Source organism: Serinus canaria, chromosome 2, assembly GCF_022539315.1.
Source record: "Serinus canaria isolate serCan28SL12 chromosome 2, serCan2020, whole genome shotgun sequence".
NCBI lineage: Eukaryota > Metazoa > Chordata > Aves > Passeriformes > Fringillidae > Serinus > Serinus canaria.
Window position 1 is genome coordinate 5343209 of NC_066315.1, and position 16356 is coordinate 5359564.

Below are 16356 nucleotides of genomic sequence, written 5' to 3' on the forward strand. Positions count from 1 at the left end.
TGTTGCCGCTTCATGAGGCGCCGCCTCAGCCCGGCCCCAGGGCGGGTTCGATTTGTCTTTTTCCCCGTTCTGCTGATCTTGCTTCGTCGCTGTTTGCTTCCTGGTGCTGCTGAGGTGTGCTCGTCCTGCTTTGCTTGGTTTCGAGTGGTGGCAAAAGGCCTATGTTGAAATAAGAAGGGCCCACTTGAATAAACTAAATCAGCGGTTTCAGCTGTCGGTAATTGTGAAAAACGCCAAACACTTGTTTTTTTTAAATTTCAAAAGTTTAATGATAATAAAATGGTTATGAAAACAGCAATATAAATAGACTAATAATAATTTGGACAGTTTGGATTATGACAATATGAGACAATAGAAACAAAGAGTTACAGGTGTCCGGGTTCCTTTTTCTGGGCAACATAAGCCCAAAAAAGGACCCACTTTAACAGAGGATTAACCCTTAAAATCAACAGCCTGTTGCATATTCATACACTTCATACATGATGCATAAAGTCTATTCAAACACAGGAGTCTGTGTCAGTGTCACTTCTTCCTCTTAATCCTAAACTGCGTCTTCAGAGCTGAGCAAGGCAGGAAGAAGTTCATTTCTTCTGATAATGGAGCAATAAATTCTCTTTTTCTGAAAGATGTAGGTGTCCTGTGGCTGCTATCTCGGTGGGAGTCCTTTCTTTATAAAAAAAGTATCCTACATAGATTGGTTTCTATTTTAACATTTTGTTACAACCTAAAACTACATTTAACACACTACTTAAGAGAATTAATACAGCATAACTTTCTAACGTAACACATATAATATTCATCTTAATATTTGCGAAAAGTCAATAATAAAATATGCAATTTTCACAGTAATAATCAGACAGTCTTTTAGCAGTAGTTTTGTACTTCATTAATAATAGCCAGAGGTACCTCTGTGTGGGATATTTTTATAGATTAAGAAGTAGGGATGTTGGTTAGAGCACAGTGCTGATAACTCACCATGGGTTTGATCCCCATATGGGGCACTCTCTTAAAAGTTGTACTCAATCATCCTTGTGGGTCTCTTCCAACTCAGAATATTTTGTATCTCCTTCTGTATCTTCTGGGTGAGGAGCTGTATGAAGTTCCTTCCTTCCTTCACTATATGAAGTTGTGTGCAAGGCTCTATTCTCAGCACAGCATTTGTTAGACCAGCTACTTCTTTGTGGTAGATCAGTGAAGGTGCTAATAGTTAATCAGTGAAACAAGAATACTGTGTGAGATGAAATGTAAGGGTTTAGGGATAAAATGATGCATTCAGGTATTCCCATTCAATGCTGGCTGCAAGGCTAAGTAGAAGATAAGGATATTTTTCACTTCTGCTGATTTCAACTCTGCTTGTTTTGATACAGATCACTTTTTCTAGCAGTGCAGAATGCAGTGTCCTGATTGCAGTTGCAGGTAGAGTGTGTGGTTTGTGAAATGAGATCTGCTTTGGCCAAAATCCTTCCTTCACTGCAGTGTTTCACAGAATCAAGGAGTTGGATTGGAAAAGACCTTAAAGCTCATCCAGTGCCATCCCAGGTTGCTCCAAGCCCCATCCAGCCTGACCTTGGACAATTCCAGGGATCCAGGGGCAGCCACAGCTTCTCTGGGCACCCCATGCCAGGGCCTCACCATCCTCCCAGTGAAGAATTTATTCCTAATCACTGAACTAGAATCCAGTATTTACTGGTTAGATTAAGCAAATTTAAGACAAAGTTAATGTTGCAGTAGTAATTTCTCTCCTCTAATCCAGCAGCAAGAGTTGCAGTTGCAGACACAACTTCCAGAGAACCACTGCAAACACTGGGCTCATTGTACATTGTTACGTGAATGTATTTTTGTGGCTTTTACAGCAGATTTTGGACATGATGGAGTCTAAAACTGTGGGTTGTTTTACTCGAATGCCTCACTTATGCAGATGTAGAATATGATATCTCAGGAGATTTTAGTCACACAAAACATTTAAATAGTATTTTAGATCACCAAGTTTCACATCCCATAAAGCACAGCCTAAGTACAGTATTTTCAAACAGTTGCATCTGAGTCATGCCATAAATTATATATAGCCTATGACTCTTTTGGTTTCAAGCTATGTAGAATCTACCATGTCCTCTGGGTATTTTTTCTGTGTTGATCTAATCTTAAAATGCATGTCTTTATATCTTGAATTTGTGTAGCTCTTATCCCAAGCAGAGAACCTATTACAGCTTTTCCTGGAGGATTAGAGAGGCCTTTTTTTTGTGCAAAATATTTTCTACTTGTAGTTGTATAATTATATCTTTTAAAAATGGCTTTGGGAGTGATGTCTTAAAACCAATTAGTTCATTTATCCCAAAACAGAATGAATTCCACTGATGTAATTCCTGGAGATATCTGTTTAGTCCCTAGTTGCAACAGATGGTGATTCCAATACCTTCATCTGTAATATATTCTATTCCTTCACTATTCTCACAGCCAGAAAAGGGTTTTCTTGTGCTTCATCTGAATTTCCTGAGCTGCAGTCTCAGCCTGTTACTGTTTGGATCACTCCTTGTGGACATGAAGATGAGTTTGTTCCACATTCCTTCTTAACTATTTGTCATGCTGTCATGTTTCCTTCCATTTTCTCTCCACTGGACAAAATCATACTTCTCAGGCTACAAATCATTCTTACAGTGTAGTTCTAAAATCTTTTAACATTTTAATTCTGTGACTGTCAAGCTTTATGAGAGAGAATGCAGCAGCACACAGAGGAGGCTGGGAAATTCCACAGCATTCTAGAAGTCACTGTTATTAAGGAAATATAATCTCTATACTCTTACTTACATTACTTGCTCTTCATTACCATGTTTATTCACTCAATGCTTGCATTCTGGGCATTTCCATTTTTCCTTCTCTCCCTGTCTCAACATCCTGGCTTCACTCCTGAGACCTGTTTGGCTCTCTACCACTTCCTTTTTGACTCAGCAGCAGTTTGCTCACTGCAGTGTTCTCAGAAATTCACAACCTAGCCTAAGAAGATCAGATTTTCATGGAAATTGAAAAATAATCCCTAGACTCATATAAAAATCATATTCTTTCTCTTCCAAAACCTAAAGCAAACAGCTAATGTTAAAGACCAGCTCATCTTACCACTTTCCTACCAGGAAATGACACAAACATGATGAAAGGCTGGAAGGTTTCCTGCATAACAAAGAAATCATTACCTACCATGTTTTTAATGTAATATTGCCTTTAGTTCAGGTTTGGTGAACATACAGAAACCAGAAAATTATCACTATATTATGATACTCATATTTTTAGCTGCTCTCAGTAAATGTGATCTTTGTAGGAGCAGGCAATCTCCAGAGATCTCTTCTGACCACAATGGTTCTGTGGTACAAAAGCATCACTGTACATTTTTTTCACCTTAAATCTAATGGCCTGACAAGCTGAACAAACACTGCATTATATACACAAATAGCAGCCACAATATACTTAAAGTTCCTTGATGCACAAAAAAAAAAAAAAGAAAACAAATGGAGGAAACCCCATTTTCAATTGCATAGAAATGTAAAAAGCAAACTTCTCTGTTTATAAACAAAATCAATTTCAAATCAAATGTACAAAAATGCTGACTGCTCTTAAAGACACAGTATTATCTTTATTGAATGAATAATCCATTGGTGATTATGGATAATGAAGTTATGGCTGGAGTTTATGAATGAAATTAGTACTTCATTTTATCAAAGAATAACACAAAATTGACATCAGAATTTCACTACCTCCAAGACATGACAAGGAATCACTTAAGTTGTGAATGAAAATGACTGTGTTATGAGAAGTAATCTGCTTCTTAATGGACTAATGTATAGTGAAATGTAGTCAGGCACTTTGCTCTGTATTTACTTACAGGGAAAACTTCACTTTGCCTCATTCTTTTCCATCCCAGAATCCAATAACTGTCCATATTTTGTGCTTGACAGCATCTGAAACACTCAGCAATTACCGTTAGCCTGAAGCCAGCACATGTCTAAACTGAAAAAAACAAGCCTTCATTTTATATTAAAAAAAACAAAAAACAATAAACACATTTCAAATTTGTCTTAAGAGATACCTTAAATCAATCTTCCCACTGCTGTAACAAAAATGCTTCCCAGTGTGAATAACAATCAGGTTCATGACACCTGAATGTACCTAAGTCAATGGGACCTGATGGCATACATCCCAAAGCCTGAGGGATTTGTCTGAGGTAGTTGCCAAGCCTCTCCCTAAGTATTTGAAGAGTCCTGGCAGTCAGGTGAAGTCCCAGGTAACTGGGGAAAGGGAAACATTTTCGCCCATCTTTGAAGAGGGGGGAAAGGAGGCTGCTGGAACTCCCACCCTGTCAGCCTTCCCTCTGTGCCTGGGGAGATCACAGAACAGATCCTTCTGGAAGCTGCAGTGAGGCACACAGAGGACAGGGAGGTGACTCAGGACAGCCAGCACGGCTTCACCAAGGGCAAGTCCTGCCTGACCACCCCAGTGGCTTGCTGTGATGGAGTGACCAGATTAGTGCACAAGGGAAGGGCTCTGGATGCCATTTCTGTAAAGCTGTTGAGATGGTCCCCACAACGTCCTTCTCTCTGTTATGCCTCAGGTTTAGCTTTTATATTTTTCAGATTCTGTGCTGCTTTAGTGTGTGGGTCTGGGCTTCATATTAGGGCATGGTGAGCTCTCTGCACAGAGTAGGGAGACAAAACAATTCCTTCTCTAGCTGGGGACCAAGGACAAATGATCCAAATCTCAGGCCCAAGAGCATAAACACCATGAGCTGAAGAGAGAAAAATAAGAAGCATGGGACTTCGTGGGCTAAAACTGGAATGGGACAATGAACTGCAAGGTGCAAATGTAGCAGAACTTATAAAAGTGAGAGACCCCATGAGCGATCATCCACTTTGGGACCATTTTGGTTCATCTTGGGTGCAACCCTGGCTGGGCTCTTGTGCTGCCCCAGGTGGATCCATTGAAGCTTTTAATAAATCCCTGCTTTATTCTTTAGCTCTGTCCAGCCTCTGTTCTAGCTCAGCCTTCACAAGGCATCATCTGTATTAGAGAGAAGGATGCAGTGGGTGGAGTGTCTGGTGAATAAGGAATTGTGGTTTCACCCCAGCCAACAGCCAGAGCCCCTCAGAGCCACTCATTCACTCCCCCACCAGTGGGATCAGGGAGAGAATCAGAAGGGTAAAAGCTGGAAAACTCATGGGTTGAGTTAAAGACAGTCTGATAGAGAAAGCAAAAGCCATGCACACAAGCAAGGAAAACCAAAGCATTAATTCCCTTCTTCCCATGGTTGGGCAGGTGTTCAGCCATCTCCAAGAGAGAGGGGCCCCATCACGTGGAACAGTGACTTGGGAAGACAAATGCCAACACTTTGGATGTTCCCCCCTTCCTCCTCCTTCCCTCCACTTTTTCCCATGTGAGCATAATGTCACATGGGCTGGGGTATCCCTTATCACTGGCTGGGGGCTATGTACAAATCACGGGCAGGACAGGACTGCCAGGAACGTGCCTTGAGCTGTTTTATTTTCCAGCATCAGTCTCATTACATGGTTATGACAATGGGAAGATGCCAGCAGCTCACATCCCAGGCAGCAGACAAAGAACTTAATGTTACAACTTACTTTAAAAGTTTTTTGACCAGTCATGCAAAGCAAAAGCACATTGACAGTAGTTCCATCCAATCACTATAAACACAGGTACCTTTGGTTAAACAATACTTGCTTGTTTCAAATACAATACCTGCTTGTAAGCCTTAAAACACAATGCACTGAGCTCCATTATTACGCTTAAAACTTCCTAATATTTCACTAGATAGGCCGTTCTACAGCTTAGGGAGTTACTCTAGCCAAGTGTTAATACACAGACCATTGTTCTATTTGTCCTTGCTTTTCTACTTCTTACATATTTTTTTCTGCTGACCAATCTCATGGCTACTGCTTAGCTTGAATTACAGTTCCGCTGTCTTTGAGGCCTGCCTTTTGCAGCTTTCCCAAAGCCCTCTGATTTATAAGGATTCCCACATCCCTTTGGTCAATTTGGGTCACCTGTCCTGGCTGTGTCTCCTCCCAACCTCCCATGCACCCCCAGCCTCTTTGGCCAGTGAGGCAGTAGGAAAAGCAGGCTCTGTGTAAGCCTTGCACAGCAATAACAAAAACATCTCCATATTATTGTTTTTATGAGTTGCATTCTTGACATGTTGAAGTTTAATCATACAGGGAGGTACAGTAAGAAATAGGTGTGAAACCAAATATCTCAACTTTTACTGGCCTTTTGGTGTTTCTCATTTCATGGTTGTGTTTGGAGGCTCATGCCATGGAAGGGGAGACTTCATAAACTGTTAATGAGACTGCATCAGAAATGCTGGAAATCTTTCAGAGGTTGTAACAGCAGTATTTTGCTCTTAGCATCTGACTCTGGAGAAATGTAAAATGCTTCAAAAATACTAATACTGTTTTTCAGAACACTAAGAAGAAAAGATGGAATAACTCGAACTTCAGGCACTGAGATCATTTTCAGACTTCTTCAGTGTACATTAGGTCATTAGGCAGAAAGCTATTTTGTGTAACAATGCCTTTAATGTGTGCTTACCATAAAAGCTATTTCCTGTTATTCTGTAAAGTCAATTAGCTATTTACCAAATACCAAATTTCATGTCTGTCAATTGCTTATTTCATTGTGCAGCATGAAAAAAGGGAAATGGCAATCATGCAAATTATTGTCTCGATAAATACAGCATGTCCTTTACACTCTTAGATTCTTTTCTAAGAAAGATTGAGTTGCACATTTTGGTTATCTCACAGATAATTCAGATAATTTGCCAAAGCCCTTCCTTTTTTCTGGACTTGTGCTTTTGGAGATTTTGTATATTACTTTCTCTGTGTATTGTTTTGGTTTTACTGTGTTTGTAATATTTAGTTCTTCTGTGTTCAAGTCAAACAAAGCAGATGTATTTCTGTATTTTCCCACCCCCTTTTTTGTTATTTTTCCTGATGTCCCCTATTACTTTTGTTCTTTTTCCAGGGTTATGATGTTTTATAAGACATTCCAGGAATCTCCTCTACATCTTGAAATTAGTCAACCTCGAAATTAGGGGAATCCTGAAGCTTCTGGCCAGCAGCTGAATTAGTTCAACCCACAAAGGATACATTTGAGTTTTCATTGTAAAAAATGTGTGTGCATTCCTTAGAGATCACTCTTAATGTGATTTCCAGAGGTTATAGTGCTTCCCAAATTGTGGGCACTGCACTCCCTGTATGCCAGTTTCAGATAGGAAAAAGGATTGCAAATTCTCTAAAGCTGCAGCCAGAGTAAACAGAAATCTCTGCAGATAATTTTCATTGCAAGGGTCTCCAATGCAAATCCTTGAATTACCAAGGAGTATTTAAACATAAATTTATAAGAAATATAATTTGTGAGCTGTTAACATCAGAGTTAGCAACTGTTACACTTGATGCCTAAAGAGGCTACCTAGAACAGAGCTAGACAGAGTTAAAGGAATAAAGTAAGGATTCATTAAAAAGGCCTTCAAAGGATACAACTTGGGCAGTACAAGAGATGGGCTGTGGCTCTACCTAGGATGGACCCAAGATGGATTCTGAGTCACGAGTTTTCACACTTTTATAAGTTTTGGTCCATTTCCATAGTGGGGCTGATTGTCCAATTCCAGCTCCAGGTTATGCAGTCCCATCCTCCTCGATTTGCTGTTGTTTTTACTTTTTGGGCCTGAAGTTGTAAAGTGTCCTTGGTTCTGGGGCTGGAAAAGGATTGTTTTGTGTGAATGAGCTTTGAGGAGAACTTACTAACACTTCATATGAAGTTCAGAGTTATTTACCAGTGCAGTAGAGAATCTGGAAAATATGAAAGCTAAAACTTAAGGCATCACACTGCTCAAGATCTGTGTTATCACAAATTATTGCCCCATGAAAATCAGCTGTGAATTCCTTGTTTACATAAAGCAAGGTGGGGATGCAAAATCAAAGGTTACTGACACTATCAGACACAGATGATTTTAATTATTTGAGAAGGCCACAGGTGCTCACAAGCTGTTTTGGTAGAAAATGATCCATCCTGTTAAATACTGGTGCCATTTTATTGCTCTACATTTGACTAGTTTTAACTTCATCCTAAAGAGCCCTCCAGTGTTAAGGTTCTCACTCACCTGCAAGTCTTTATCATTTTCTGTTGAGGAATTCTGTCTGTCACAAAATCTGTCATTTGTTCAGGTTTACCACATTTAAACAGTTCCTCCTCATTAATGGAACTTTCTGATTTTTACCTCTAAAGTCACTTGGAAAACTTTTTTGTTTGCATATTGTAAGGAGACAAAAGTAACATCTGATTTTTGTTAATAAAAGCTTTTTGCTATGATTATGATTTGTGTTTATTTTCATTATGCCCAAAAGAGACAACCTCTGTTCCTGTGGTGGATCTATCTTTAGCAAAACTCAAAATCTGCCTGTGCTCCCTCTGATATGATTTCCATTCCCTGCTCTCCAGAGTCTGAGATTTTGCTTTCAGGAGACTATTTTGGTGTCTGTGTTCACACCTCTTTGCTTTTATGTGCACAGCTGAATTTTCTGTGTTTTGTGGGGTTTTCTGTGTGAAGAGTGATTTGCATTTGCTGATTCTAATGGAGATCATTGGCATCGTTAAGTTTGTCTCAGACTCACTTGTGGTTAGGGCTGGCTAATGGACAGTAAACCATAACCATAAACTGTAATTAACAGTTGTGATTGTCCTCAGTGAGAATCTTGACCTAAATTAAAACACTCAAAATTATACTTTATATCAAATTCAATAGCATTTTTTGTCAACGGATTACATGATCTAGTTATGGATTGTATGATTTTGTTTTGCAAAAGCCATTTCTTCAAAATATAAAATAACTTTCTCAGGCTCAAGTAATTTTCCTTCCAACTGTCATGGTCTAAGTTACTGGATGTTTTTAACTTGTAAGTAAAGGAATGTTGATTTCTCCATTAAATTTTTGGTAAATGTATTTATTTTGTCTCTGTAATACACTTCTTTACTCAAACCTTCTGTGCTTGTATGAATCATACAAAGAGACTGTTGGAGAGGTCAGTGCACAGATTCAGAATTAGATTTACAGATACATCAACTGATGGCAATGATTTGTTTGTTTGAAATTCTTGTTCTATTCCCTCTTGTATCTATCTGGGATCTTGTGTCCAGCTTGTGATTTTAGCCAGTTTGAGACAGAGTATCTTAATAATACAGATGTATCTTGGAGGATAACTTAGTGAGAAAGAGATTTTTGATTATCTTAATTTCAGGTGTCCCACAGCAGGGGTTCCATGGTCAGCAAGTTATTGAGAGAAAATCTCAAACACACAGAAGGATGGAGGTGGCTAGGTGGAACCTCAGGATGACAGGGTCATGCAGTGTGCATGAGCTGTCAGATACCTTGAAATCTTTCATGACTGCATTTTCTGATCCATAATTTAAAGCAGCAAGTAATGTTTAGAGTTATGGCACGGTTACAAGATACATTTAATTATGCAAAAATCTGGTTTATTCAGCTCTTGACATCTGTACACTCTTAGTCATTAGGCTAATGGTGGTGTGCTAATGCTACCAACAAGAAATATTTGTCTTGTGCTCTGGCAATAAAAAGGAAAAAGAAAAGTGCTGTTAATGGAGGAAACAGATCCACGTCAAAAGCATGGTGAATAAATTAACAGTAATTTCTGTAATGAATTTAATTTTAGTAACTTATATAACAAACATTATCTTTTTGTTGTTAAATGTCAGCTTTTTTATTTCATCAATATTCCTCCTCCTATTTCCATAGGAATAATGAATGAAAAGGGGAAGAAGAGAGTATGATTACTCTGAGGCTGGTTTTCTGCCCTCTCCCTGCTGTAAGAAACTGTCTTCCTAATGGGAGAAAGGAAATTTTCCACTGTAGCACAAGAGAAGTAACTTGTCTAAGTGTTTTGTGGTTAGCTGCAAGTCCTAAGCTGCTGAAGATAAAAAATCTTGTTCTCTGAGCTCTTGCTTTTTGGATTTTAAACATTACAGTGTCCAGAAGGAGTGCAATTCTTTTTGCTGTGTTGAGGTCTGTGTTGATCCCCTGTGCCCCATTTTTCACAGGGCCAGATGGATGGAGAAGATACAGCAGAATAAATACATGCAGGTAGGGATCTTTATTGCATCTAGTGGTACAGCATTGTAAATGTAATGCCTTTATAGAGTGATGCTTGAGTGATCTTGAAAATTCTGCTCTCTTAATTGAACTTGTCTTGAGAACATAATCTTGCTTTCTAGAAAAATAACTTACACTGGTACTTAAAATTTCCTGTTGCTGCTTGCACCACAGAGCACTTAGAATTTTATTTCTTTTAAAACCATCTGCAGTTGTACCTATCCAGGAAAATGTTTAATCACTGTTTGTTGTTTTGTGTGCATTAGTGCTGTCTGGCTTTTAAGGACAGTGTAGTTCCTCCAGTAAAATTCTTCCAGCAAAACCCAGAGTAGCTCATCATCAGGAAAGATGATAGGAAAGATTTATATTCTACTTAATAAAGAAGAAAAGAAATTTCAGACACTAATGGGTCCTGCTGATGTAATTAAGAGCAATAACTGTGCTTAGCATTAGGGCTTACCATGAATGTGGGTGTGTGTTACTGTCCAGTACCTGTTGCTAGCAGGCTTTATACATCACTTATGAAAAAATAAGTAATTTCAGATATGAGGATAAATGCTGTGATTTTCATTTTGCTCAAACAAGGTTTGTATGTTTTATTGGAGGTTATGACATGATATTGAATGTATTTTGGGCTCTGGTATTGAGTATAACAGATAGCATATTTGAATTTCAGATTTTGTCTGTATAAGATATAATGAACATATATCAGAGACTGGGAATAATAGAAAGTGGAAATTAATGAATGAAAAATAGTAATATATACTCTAATGTCTGAACAAAAGCTTTTAATGAAAGACAAATTTTGTCTCAATATTTAATGCATGACTGCATGGTTAAAAGCTTAGAATGAAATGTGAGATAGGAAACCTTTTGCTTTCTTACCATTTTACACATATCTTTCCAACTGAAAAAAAATCCATCTTTGCTTTTAATAAATGTAAGTTTGATTTTAGCAGAAAGAAAATAATTAATATTTACCTGATTATGATTCAAAGGTATCACCCAAGCACTTTTCCCTTTCTTACAGTGTTGTCAGTGAGAGCCCAAAATTTCATTTACTGTTTTTAGAAATGCAACCAAGCTCCTCCCTCCATCCCTCCCACAGGCATCCCACTACAAAGAAAACTTTCTGCATGGGAGCTGGCTCAGGAGAAATGATGTTGTTGGGATTGGAAAGGTGAAGGTGAGAAAAACCAAGGCTTTTTGTCTCCTTGGAGATAACAGCCAGCCAACATTACCTTCAGAAATCTGTGTCAAGGCTTGTCTAGATTGAAGGGGACATTGTAAGTATTTTGTTTTTGCTAAATATTTGTATACTAGAGAAAACTCAATTGCTGAATATATTAATTTAATTCTATGTCTATTTGATCAAAATATTTGGGGATATATGTATACAAGTGTGTGTGTCTGTATATAAATAAAATACGTGCAGACACGTTTCCAAATATTAGATGTGGTTTTATTTTAGGTACAGAGAGCATCTATGTAAGAAAATCTGTCATTAATGTAAAACTACTGCATTGCTGTAAACATGTAGCTCTTCCTATAATTTACATGTGTCAGTGAAACATTTTGCTGAACATTGATATATTTGTCTTATTAATTGCTATTAATTATTGTCATATTAATTATTATAATATTAGGTACTGACTGCTCTGTTTTGTTATATCACCTCATGCAGAGTATTCTCAAATTTGCTTTAGTATTATCTAATCTTATTTACACTGAACCTGACATACTAAAATTTCTTTACCTACACAAGTGTGGAATGATTTTCTCACAAAAATACTGGTGAGTGATTTTTTTTCAGGATGTTTAAGTAATGAAGTTTCTAGCCCATCACATAGATTTCTGAATTTGGAAGTAATGAGTGAGTATATTATAATATATTTATTATATAATATTATATTATACTATATTATATTATACTTTTAATATTGATATTGTCAATAACTTTGTCTATTGCACGTGTTAAAAAAATCACACCAAACAACCCCAAAAAAGCCCAAAAAACAAAAAAACCGAACCCCCCAAAAAATGCCCTGAAAATTTGTACTGGTAGGAAAACAAACCCCCAAAAAACTGTTTAGTAGATATTTATCCAACCCTTCCAAACACAAACTTTTCCTTGAGATGGAGTGATGAGTGAGAAGTGGCAAATGGGGGACAAAGTTCTGGGTGGAAGAAATGACCTTGTATTTTAGAAACAGCAATGGTCCTCTAAAATGCCCAAGTTGGATTTTACCAAGGACTAAAATCTGTTAGATCTGTCCATCATCAGTGGCAGTTAAACAGAAGAAAATGGTGATCAGAAACAGAATTTTTTTTCCGCTTATTGAAACTGAGTAGGTGATGGCAGAAGGTACAGAAGGGTGTAGATTTGGCAAGGTACAGAACAGAAAACAGGGAATTCCTGTCCTGCTTCATAAGGTGCTGCTGTGAGCTGCTTTCTCTTGTATTTTTTTCTTATTCCAGGTGAAGGGGTGAACGCATCTTTATTCTTTATTCCTGTGTGAAAGACTCTACTAAATGCACACTAAAACCAAACTACAGTTGGTTCACCCTTTTTATTTTTTTTCCAGATCCAGGTGGTCACAGGAAATATTCAGTTGGTGGCCCTTGACAAGGGAGTTGATATGAGTAATTTGGCACTCAGAATTGGTTACAATCTATGCTAAAACTAGATTGAAACACAAATAAGGACATTTCTATATTTACATTCCTACAAGTTTTCATTTTTTGAGAAACATCTCATAAATGCCCCTTACTGACTTTCATAGTATTTTACTGACTAGTTTTATCAGTTTCAATTCTACTTTTGGGGATTGTTGATATCTTCTGGTCAATAGTTTGATGGCTACATTTAAAAGGAACTCTTTCAGAACTCTTTTCAGCTTTTAAGGAGTTGAAAAGAGTTCTGAAATTTATACAAATGGGTCCAAATCAAGGAGTTGTATATAAGGCTTGAATTTGTATTTTGCTTTTCAATCCAAAAGTCCAAATTGTTAGTTATCATCTCTACTGATTAGTCAGTACCCCAGCAAGCATTTTGTAATTCATGTCTCTGAAACATTGTGGTAATAGGCTCATTTTTTGGCATTGCTTTGCTATTCTAGAAAAACCCTTTATCTTAAGAAATTTTAGTAGCAAATTGCACTTTAGTATTGCCCAGTGTCTGTTTCACTTAATGACTCTTTGTTCATCCCTTTCTAGTACCTTGCAGGTCATTTGTTCAGTAAATTTCATCAGTACAGGAATCTGGAATTCCTTGGGTTTTGACATAAAAATATTCTTGTGTCATTTTTGCAGCATCCTTAAGCCAGGAAGAGTAACCACAAAAAATGCTTTGTACACTGAATGCAATTCCTCTCAAGATCAGAAAACGAAGTCATTTCCACTTCAATTAAAAAGGAAAATGTGTTAATGCATCCCTGATCCTGTAGAAAGTGGTACTTTAGTAACTGAAGGTACCAGTGCATTTGTATCTGTTACTGATGGACTGGTCTCTGCTACAGGACCAGAGATATCAAAACCTGTTGTAGGATTTAAATTTTAATTTAATTTAAATGCAAATTTCTTTCATTTGCTATACTGGAAATTAACAGATCTGTAGTCTTGCATCTGCCTCAGCAGCACATTGACATAGTACATACTGACCTACAATTTCTTTGCACTGACTTGTAGTCACACACCCAAGTTTCTTCTCTCAGTTTCTAGAATAAATCTGGTGCTTATGCTACTACTAAGAAAACTTATTCTGTATCTTCCCTCCCAGTTACTGGGAAAGCTTTTGTGACTCACACAAAAATTGAAATTATTTCTCAGAGTAACACTTTACCGCAGTGCCTTGCCTTAAAAATTCAACTAATTCTGCAGAATATGGTGAGGTGGCTGAGTTTAGCTGAGCTTTAGGAATTCCAAGTAGTCACTCTGTCTTTTTAATATAATTTTAGTCCTTTGTATTAGAAGTATTTTTCAGTCATATCTTCTTAGTTTCCTTTTTCCTAACCAAGTCACAATCTATAAATACTTGGCAGTTGATCAAAGGCCAGGAAGTCTGTTCTTCCATGTGGGCACAGTGCATTTCTGGTACAGGTCTGCTGAAGAAATCCTCTCATGAATGTCCATGAAAGTTTGTCCAATTATGACTTCTGGTCACAATTGCTGAAGGGAATGTGTTGTATCTTTTGCTCTTGATCAATACTTGTTTCTCATTCTTTTTTTTATATATTTTTTTTAATTCAGCTATGAAATCCTTAATACAAAAACAATATTTGCATTTGCTGAAACTATTTTCTTTGCTTAATTTATTTCACTGACATAGTTCCCTAAAAGCTGAGTTTCTCTATTGTCCTTAAAACTGCTTTGAAGATAAAATTGATCTTAGAGTTATTTCAAATTCAAAAAAAAAAAAAAAAAGAACATCTTGATTTTCAATTTATCTTTTGAGCTTTCTATTGGAAATGGGTCTGTGTGGTTTGGCAAAGTAACAGTTATTTGGTTATATGCTTCCATTTTGTTACCATGGTAAATTCTGATCTCTGAGTTGCGGTTCCTGATCAGATCTGAACATGCTTGGAAAGTCCCAGAGGAGAAAAAAAAAAGCCCTCCCAAGTCCCATAAACCCCAGCAAAATCATTACACAATCATTCTTGCTTGCATATTCTTTTAAAATAAATATATCTGCATCTAAAGAAGAGAGCTGTAATTGCAAGAGAGTATTGATTCTCTAACATGGCCCACATGTGAGCTCACAAGGAGTAGCAGCACAGCTGGACCTCAGCAATCAAAGATGCAGAGTGTTTTAAAGGCTTGGCAGTGACCAAAATTGTTTATTAAATGGAAGTAATTGGTTTTGACGTGAGTCACAAAGGGCAAATCATTCTGTAATGGGTCAAAATTTTCTTCATCTTCTGTGGTTGAGAACTGGTGTCATGTAAATTGCTGTCATCTACAGTTGTGTGGTAAATTTGGGCATTAATGACTGAATACTTGCAGTATTTGCCTTGTCACCTCAGTGCTTCTCATTGGCACCCTTCCCCTTTGTCAGGGATTTAAACCTCAAGCAGAATAATTGAAAATGCAGCTGGACAGAGCCTTGAGCTGATTTTGGTGTTGGCTTTGCTCTGTGGAGGGGATGGATCTGATGAGCCTTGGAGATGGGACATGTAGAACTAAATTCTGTTTTTAGGAAGTACAGAGGAGTAGCAGCTGAGGTGCAAGGCTGCTGATACTTTCATGTACAGTGAGAAACAATTAGATGATTGTCAGAGTTGTGGTAGAGGTATGATGTTGATGGTTCCAAGCTGGAAAGGCAAAGGAAAAAAGATATCTCTTCTGTAACCTGAATCACACAGAGTGGATCCAGATTAAGTAGTTGGTCTTTATTGGGTCTGGTTTTCATTACTCATTTTTCTAAATCCAAGTACTTCTAGTTGGTTTTGCCTTATATCATGGATGCCTCAAACACAGCAGGACCAGCTGGTCAGAAGAGGTGATTGATCTGCTGTGTCCATTGTTGGTGTGGCCTCATCTGGAGCACTGCGGGCAGTTCTGGGCCCTGCCATTTAGGAAGGATGGGAACATCCTTGAGTGTGTTCAGTGTTGGTGTGGCTCATCTGGAGCACTGTGGGCAGTTCTGGGCCCTGCAATTTAAGAAGGATGAGAAGGTCCTTGAGTGTGTCCGGAGGAGGGCACCAAAGCTGGTGGAGGGGCTGGAAGGAATGACCTGCCAGGAGCTGCTGAGGGTTTTGGGCTTGTTGCTTTGGGGAAAAGGAGGCTGAGGGGTGACCTCATGGCTGTCATCTACAGCTTCTTGAGTAGGGAAAGTGGAGAATTAGGTGCTGAGCTCTTCTCCCTGGGATCCAGTGATAGGACATGTGGGAATGGTCCAAAGCCACACTGCAGGGGGTTTACATGGGACATGAGGAAGCATGTCTTTGCCAAAAGGGTGGGCAAACACTGGGACAGGCTTCCTAGGTGGATGGTTGAAACCCAAGGCTTGTCACTGTTTAAGTGGCACTTGGGCAGTGCTCAAGGCCTTACAATGGTCAGCCCTGAACTGGTCAAGAAGTTGGGCTGGATGGTCATTGTAGATTCTTTTCAATTGAAATAGTCTATTCATATTCTATTCTATTTTATTGTATTTTATTCTATTTTGGCATGGAGTTTCAGAGAAGTAAAAAATA